Genomic DNA, 8,179 nt, shown 5'->3' with positions numbered 1-8,179 from the left:
GAATATTTTAAGTAGAAGCAACCAAATAGAAGTAACTAAATAGAAGCAATCAAATAGAAATACCAAACAATTGACCAACTATCTTAATCTGGTAAATTTCATGTAATGAGTAAATTCCTAACTCCCGGCTTCAGAGAACACCAAAGCTGTTTCTGTGTGCGTAGAGTAATGCACAAATACCTGTAGGCTGACAATACAATGAACTCTGAGTTATTTACCCAGCACCCTAAATGGAAATACCCTCCACAATGTCAATAAGTTCTACATTCTCCCCACCACTTAATCCTGTAATGAATGGCAATGGAATTCTGGGATCCAGTGGAATCTGGCAGTTTTTTCCCACGGGGTGGCCAACGCTGCATTAAAATGAACTACATCTTGATGGAAGGGAAAGATAAGGTGTGGCCAGCTTCCATTTACCAACATCCTGCCGCATGATACAGCAAGAAATGCATGCCCTCTACACTCATGAATTGAAACTTGGAATCATGAAAGAAAATGCACTTTAACACACTGAAGCTTCAGAGTCATTTAAGAAAACTTTTTAAAATTTTTCTTTCATGCCTATTTCATTACTCATCACTACATATTTTTTTGTTGTAGCTAAGTAGAATAATGCCGAGAAAACAGCTCAAAAGTTATTGCAGAGAATGCAAATTCCTACTGCAGGCTTAAAAACCTCAGAATTCTCCTTTTTGTTGGTTAAAGTAAAGGAAAACGCTGACTACATTTGGGGGTCATACCCAGAATACAGTAGTTGAGAGAGAGAATTCAGAGCGCAGATGTCTGCTCAGAATGTAAGGAGGGCCAGCAATACAAATAAATAAAAATAAATCTAACCTGTTCCCAGAAGGTAGGGAAAGTTAGCAAAACAGTTTCCCCCATGTAACATCATTACTGTAGAAAATGATTCTGTGGCCTTTGAAAATAAAAGATGAAAAAAATAAAAGATTCCGTGGTATTTTAGATGGTTTTATTAAAAAAAAAAAAAGAGGAAGAGGAGGAGGGGGATGGCAAGAGGGGAAGAAAGGAAGAGAAAAGGAAAGGAAAGAAGAATATGTTGATCCCTTGCTGGTATAAACTTTGAACTGTTTTCTACAACAGCCTCCTTAAAGTGGTTTAATTTTTTTAATTTTATAATACTGAGAAGCTGAGGTCTTCTAAAGGCAAAGTTCAATGGTTAAAATCACTGTTTTAAAACTTCTGCCTGCCCGAGCTTCCAGACTGGTGACATTTGGAGATTTGGGGGCAGTGATGTGCTCCAGGGAGCATGGAAGCTCCTTCCCTTTCCCCATACCTCCCATCTCTTCCATTTGTCTGTTCCTGAGTTATATTTTTTATAACAAACTGGTAACCTAGTTAAAAAATAACAATAAAGAATTTATTTCTGCTGAATGACCAGCATGGCTTAGTGGTTGAGCATCAACCTATGAACCAGGAGGTTGTGGTTTGATTCCCTGTCAGGGCACATGCCCGGGTTGCAGGCTCCATCCCCAGGGTGGGGTGTGCAGGAGGCAGCCAATCAATGATTCTCTCTCATCATTGATGTTTCTATCCCTCCTTCCCTCCCTCTCCCTTCCTCTCTGAAATAAATGTTTAAGGTATTTTAAAAATTATTTCTGCTAAGAAGCAAAACTAATAGGAGCTCTTCTGTGCATGCAGGGAGAAGTGGGAGGGGAGCCTTCATACACAGCATGGGGTCAGCGCCTGCCTAGAAACCAGAGTAGGGGAGGTAAGCTGCTGCTGGCTGGGCTGTCTTGCTTCTGCTGAGGATTTACAGCTGAGACGGGCAATCGGTGCCAGCAGCTGGCCTCCCAGTGTCCTAATGATTGCAGACAGCAGAGCAGCTTTTTGCCCTGCAGCAGTGCACTTCCTTCATGATCTGACCACAGCTGCATGGTTCCCTCGGGAACAGTAGAGGGCACTGTTTCACGATGCCTGTGCCATCCAGCTATTTCTGTACATTATTGGCCTGCTGGATGCAGACCAGATGGGGGAAAGCCCAAGATAAAAGTAAACCTGTCCGATTTTTTCCGCAGGTTCCTAGGCCAGAAAGGTTTGAACATCAAGAGCATAGATGATATTAGTAGTGCCCTATCCCAAGTGACTATAACCTGCCTAAAATCTTCAGAATAGATGTTCTGAGTAGATTTCCTTAACATACTGTGTTCTTACACCTACGCCCACCTTGAAGCAGGACTCCACACTTTGATAAATCCCAAAAACAGATCTTACTCCTCTGTGCTAAATAAAGTTTTATAAATATTTGAACTTAAAATTTATGAAGTCAGAGGAAAAAGGGTGCATGGTGCTCATCACTCTGCAGAAACTGAATCAAATTCCCTCTTGGTAATGTTTATTTTTCCTTTTTAATGTCCTCTCTCCTCCCAACTCTTTCCATAATCTACTTTCTTCTTACTCCACACAGCTTTAAAAAATATTGCTGCCTAGAACCTTTCAGCTCTCCCTGTCAGATTATATTTTCCACTCAACAAAACTACAGTTTAGGAGTTACCTATACAGTTAACTGAGTTCTTTCTACCACACACAATAAAATGCCCAAGCAGATCCAGAAAGAGCACAGCATGAGTTTGCCATGACACTCACCCAGCCCCTTTACAACAGACATGATGTTAATGATCATAAATTCCATTTATTGAGCTCTTATTGTAGGCCAGGCACTGCAGTGTTTCTCTTGCATTCTTATATTAAACACAATCTTACAAGGTAGATATTATCATGCCCAGTTTACAAATAAGGAAGCTGGTTCTGAAAGCAAATAAAGCAACTGAAGTTCTGAGATGAAGTAACCAAGATCCATGCCTATGTCTGGCTCCAAAGCTTGACCTGTAAAACCCCTATAATTGACAGCAGATGTTGACCAGATAGCTGGCCAAGGAGAGGTTGGGGCATAGTCCAGAGTGTTGGTATGTTCACCCACCTGTGAAGGGCGAAATCCCAGCCACGATTGCATTTATAGAAGAATCAGGCAACTGGGAGACTCTCCAACAAAGCATAGACTCATAGAATTGGCAGGAAATTTGGGGAACGCTCATTCAAACCCAGTGATCTCTCCCCAAGATCACTCAACTAGTTACTAACAGAACCAGGATAAGAACCTGGTCTCTTGAGTCCCTTTTCAGTGGTCCTTTTAGTAAACTAGCATTCCCAGACTTTTTTTTTCCCCCCAATGTCATGATATAAAGTTTATTTATTTATTTTTTATTTTTTTAATTAATTTCTTTATTGATTAAGGTATCACATATTTGTCCTCATCCCCCCATTCCCATTCCACACCCCTCTCCATGCATGCCCCCACTACCCTGTTGTCCTTAACCACTGGTTAGGCTCATATGCATGCACACAAGTCCTTTGGTTGATCTCTCCCCTTTACCCCCTCCCTCCCCTACCCTCCCTCTGAGGCCCGACAGTCTGGTCCATGCCTCCTTGTTTCTGGATCTGTTCTTGTTCATCAGTCTATGTTGTTCATTAGATCATGTGCTATTAGAAATATACTTATAAGAACCGAAAATGAGACAAGCAATAATGGTTATGCTGACAGGCAAATGAATCAGTCTGTAGTGAGTTTCTTTCTGGGCCAACAGTTCTTTTGAGACCCAATTTCAATGTCAAACAGTTCCTTATGTGTACATGTCAGCAATGACATTTCAGTTCTGGATGGTGGACAAATGGTGGTAATGCAGGTCCGACTCTCTCTGGTTTGGTCCTGGGCAACCTGCAGTGACGCACAGCTGCTAACTGCTAGTATGGCAAGGCGACGTCAGCGTCTTCCATCTCTGGACTGTTTCTCTTCTGTCTTCAATGGCTGGAGTAGTCCTGTCGATTCCTCTCTGTTGCTGGAATCCACATGGTCTCAGAGTTGTTTTCTGAAAATATACAAACATATTCTCGACCAAAAGTTAATAAAGGAATATTTTCTATAAATTTGACTTGGGCTCCTATTTCATTTTTTGCCCAAATGATTTTCCTCTGGCTTGTTTTGACAACTTGTGTGTTTTTCATGGGTGTCTTGCTTTTAGCCTTACAATTAATTTTCTAGATGTAATTTACTTACAGGAGACTTTTCCTTACATGATATTCTTCTACTATCCCCCCCTTTTTTATTTAAATATTAGGAGGCTTTTGAAAATTTTATAATGAAGTCTTGATGGCTTTTAAATTTTAATTTTTTGCACTATAATATTACTGTTTTAGGTTCGTTACATGTTGCGCAATTTTATCATGAGATGAACTACCAATAAAAATTTTAGTTAACACTTTAGGAACACCTTTTTGACAAGTACAATTAATTTTTCTAGAATATTCGCTTATTTCAACTAGCCAATTTAAATTTGCCTGAAAACTTGACTATTTTACTGTCAAATTTATTACTCTAACAACAGTCTTATTTTACCCTGTAAATATTAGTGGAAAGGATTATTTGCCTTCTTGAGTAGGCCCTGAGCATTCCTGGTGGTAGGCTGGATTTAGATATCATAAACCCACTTCCCCACACCATGGGTACAAGACAACTCAAACAATTCTTGTTGGAGTGAGAGGACAGCTGCTGTCGGCCAAGTCTCTGTCTGTTACCCGGGTCCCGATTTGAGCTGGGCATGGGACGTTAAGCAGCCCTGGGGGCAGGAGGCTTCCTTCAGAAGGGGTGAGTGTTCAGGCCCCTGCAAAGTTGGGGGGTGAGGGTCTGTGCCCCACCTCTGTTGACCCCCAAGTTCTCTCCTGATAGCCCCTCTGTGACTGTGCCTAAGACACAGTTCCTTTCCTGAGGAATCTTACCTGTCTCTGGCTAACCAGCCATCCTCTGGGGCCAAGCAGGGTGATGTGAGGTTCAGTTCTGTCTCCTTGGTAGCCTATGCCCCCGTGGCCTCCATGCCCAGCACCTGCCTTGGGATCCCCTCGCCTGCTGGCGGGGCCCCAGCACTGATCACATACCTTGGGGAACCCGGGTTTCTTCTCCAGGGAGGGCTCAGTTCACCCCACTGGGCGAGAGACAGATCCATGGTACCAGTCATCACGAGACTTCAACCTTGACATGAACAGAGAGCTCAGGCAACAGCTGTGAGCAATTGAATTGTGAGAAGAGGGTCCCTCTTGGCCTAAATGGCAAGAGGGACCAATATAGAATGCTCAGGTGCCTTCCCAGGAGGCCCTCTACACAATGAAAGGGATTAAATCCTTACATGTCCTTTTTAAATTGCTGCCAGACATTCAAAGAATTGGTTTGTAAGTTTGCTTGGGATACTTGTATATTCTGCTGTTGTAATTCTAAAATATCAAGAGATGTGTTACTTTTGTCTCCAAGCACCAAACAGATGATTTTTTTTTTTATCACCAAGGGTGCAAGGAACTATTATAAGTAATGGGGGTGATCCAAATCTGGGAAAAATTTTAATGACAGTGTAGAATAATATCATGTAAGGATATTCTTTGTTCTAGTCCATGGCAATTCCCTTTCAAACTGGCTGTCCATTTCTTTTTTATAGACAAGGTCTTAGTTACATTTTCTGCACCTCTACCGGGGGCAAGTAGTGATAGTAGTGACACCCTTTCTTTGGTGTCCACACAAGCCAGAAACCTCTCTTTAATTTTACACACAAAGGGGCATTGTTTTGATTTTGTGTCATACAAAAGGGAAGCTGGGTGGAGACCCCTGTGTATTTATACTTTCTTGCTCCACCCATGGACCTCCTGGATGACCAAGGTGTTTGGTATTATTGGTAACTACATTAGTCAGGGGATCAGCCCACGCATTCCCAGATTTTAAGGTAGGGCACCAATATAACGGCGATTTTGTTGCAATTGTTATTTAAAACTAAAATCAACTTTACCCTCCTGTCTTCTAAAGTAAAGGTATAATTCTTACTTCTGGGGAAGTAAATTTCCATATTTCTGTCCCTGCTCCTATAGAAACTAACAGGAAAGGCAAGAGAAGAAAGGGTGACACTTGGAACACATCAACCGTTTTTTTGCAGAGCGCATTAATCTTGAGCTATGCAAAGTGTGAATTGTGGGGGAGTAGTAAGTGCTAGAGCTGAAATGCTCTTTAAATCATAATATAAAGGAATTTTTGTCACATCTGGAAGAGGAAGCAAGAGAGAAAGCTGAGCAATGGGATGAGACACTGAAATCCAAGTTAGCAGAAATGATAAAGGGACTTTTAGAAGCTAATTTCAGTTTTATTTTATTTTCTAAGTGGTGCTGCAACCTATGCTCCCACACACTTACTTCAATTGCTAGTAAAATCTACCACACATGATTGTAGATATTTGCCTCTACAAGTTGTCTTGTGTTGACTCTTACAAGCAAATTTTGGGAGAAAATAAAGGATTATGTCTCAAGTTAAAATCAAGGCTGGATCAGAGATCAACAGCCTTATAAGTTACAGAATGGAGAAGTGACTAGGAGAAAAGATTTGCAAAAATTCTCAGGAAAAGAAGAAAAACCTGGAAGGTGGAGGATGGCAGGAAAGGCAATCTTAGCTAATATCAAAAGTGGGGGGCCCCTGGTGACACCTAGATTATAGAAGAATCTTCTACATCATTCTCTTCTTTCCTCTTAGTTTTCTCCAGAGTCAGGCCAATGTCAAGGAGCTTTTCCCTTATGTTTTCTTCTGGGAATTGTATGGTTTCCGGTCTTACATTTAAGTTGGGTTTGAGTTGACCCATTTAATGGGTTTGAGTTGACCCATTCTGAGTTGATTTTAATCTGTGGCATAAAAATCCAATTTCATTCTTTTGCATCTGGATATCTAGTTTTCCGAAAACCACTTATTGAAGAGACTATTTCCCCCATTGTGTATTCTTGAGGCCTTTCTCAAAACGTAGTTGACCATGTATGCCTGGGTTTAATTATGGACTCCATTCTGTTCCACTGATCTATGTCTCTTTTTATGCCAACAGCATATTCTTTTGATCACTACAGCTTTATAAAGCAGTTTGAAATTGGGAAGTGTGATGCTTCCAGTTTGTTCTTTCTGCTTGTGATTGCTTGAACCATTTGGTGACTCATGTGGTTCCATACAAATTTTAGGATTGTTTTTTTCTATTTATGTAAAAAATGCCATTGGAATTTTGATAGAGATTGAATTGAATTTGTAGGTTCCACAGTTCCGTTTATTTGGGTCTTCTTCAGTTTCATCAGTGTTTTACAGTTTTCAGTAAACAGGTCTTTTACTTCCATGGTTAAATTTATTTCTAAATATTTTGTTCTTTTTTATGATATTGTAAATGGAGTTGTTTTCTTGATTTCTTTTTTAGATAAGACATTGTTAGTGTATAGGAATGCAACTGATTTTTGTATGTTGATTTTGTATCTTGCAACTTGACTGAATTCACTTATTTGTTTTTACGCCTTTTTATTTTATTTTATTTTATTTTATTTTTGGTGGAGTCTTTATGGGTTTCTATATATAGGGTGTCCCAAAAAAGTATACACACACTTTGAATAATTATAAAGGCAGGTTTTATTTAAAATACATTTCATTTTCAAAAATTGAGCTATTAGCTGTTAAAGTATGTGTGCATTTTGGGGACACCCTGTGTAAGATCGTATCATCTGCAAACAGAAACAATTTTACTTCTACCTCTCTGATTTGGATACCTTTTATTTCTTTTACTGGCCTAATTAATCTGCTAAGACTTCCAGTACTATGTTTAATAGAAGTAAGGAGAATAGGCACATTTTTCCTAATCTTAGAGGAAAACCTTGCAACTGAGTATAAAGTCAGCTGTGGGCTTGTCATATATGGCCTTTATATGTTGAGGTACACTCCTTTCATAGCTAATTTGTTGAGAGTTATCATGAAAAGATGTTGAATTTTGCTAAATGCTTTTACTGCATCAACTGAAATGTTCATATGATTTTTATCCTTCATTTTGTTAATGTGATGTAATATATGGATTGATTTACATATGTTGAACCATCTTTGCATCCCTGGAATCCCACTTGACCATGGTGTATGATACTTTTAATGTGTTGTTAAATTTGTTTTGCTAGAATTTTATCATGGATTTCTGCATCTATGGTATGTTTATCAGGGATATTGGCCTGTAATTTTCTTTTCTTGTAGTGTCCTTGCCTGGCTTTGGTATTAGGGTATTGCAAGCCTGATGAAGCCAGTTGGAAGTGTTCCTTCCTCTTTAATTTCTTGGAAAAGTTTGAA

This window comes from Eptesicus fuscus, chromosome 5 (genome assembly GCF_027574615.1).
Source record: "Eptesicus fuscus isolate TK198812 chromosome 5, DD_ASM_mEF_20220401, whole genome shotgun sequence".
Taxonomy (NCBI): domain Eukaryota; kingdom Metazoa; phylum Chordata; class Mammalia; order Chiroptera; family Vespertilionidae; genus Eptesicus; species Eptesicus fuscus.
This window is presented reverse-complemented; position numbering follows the sequence as displayed.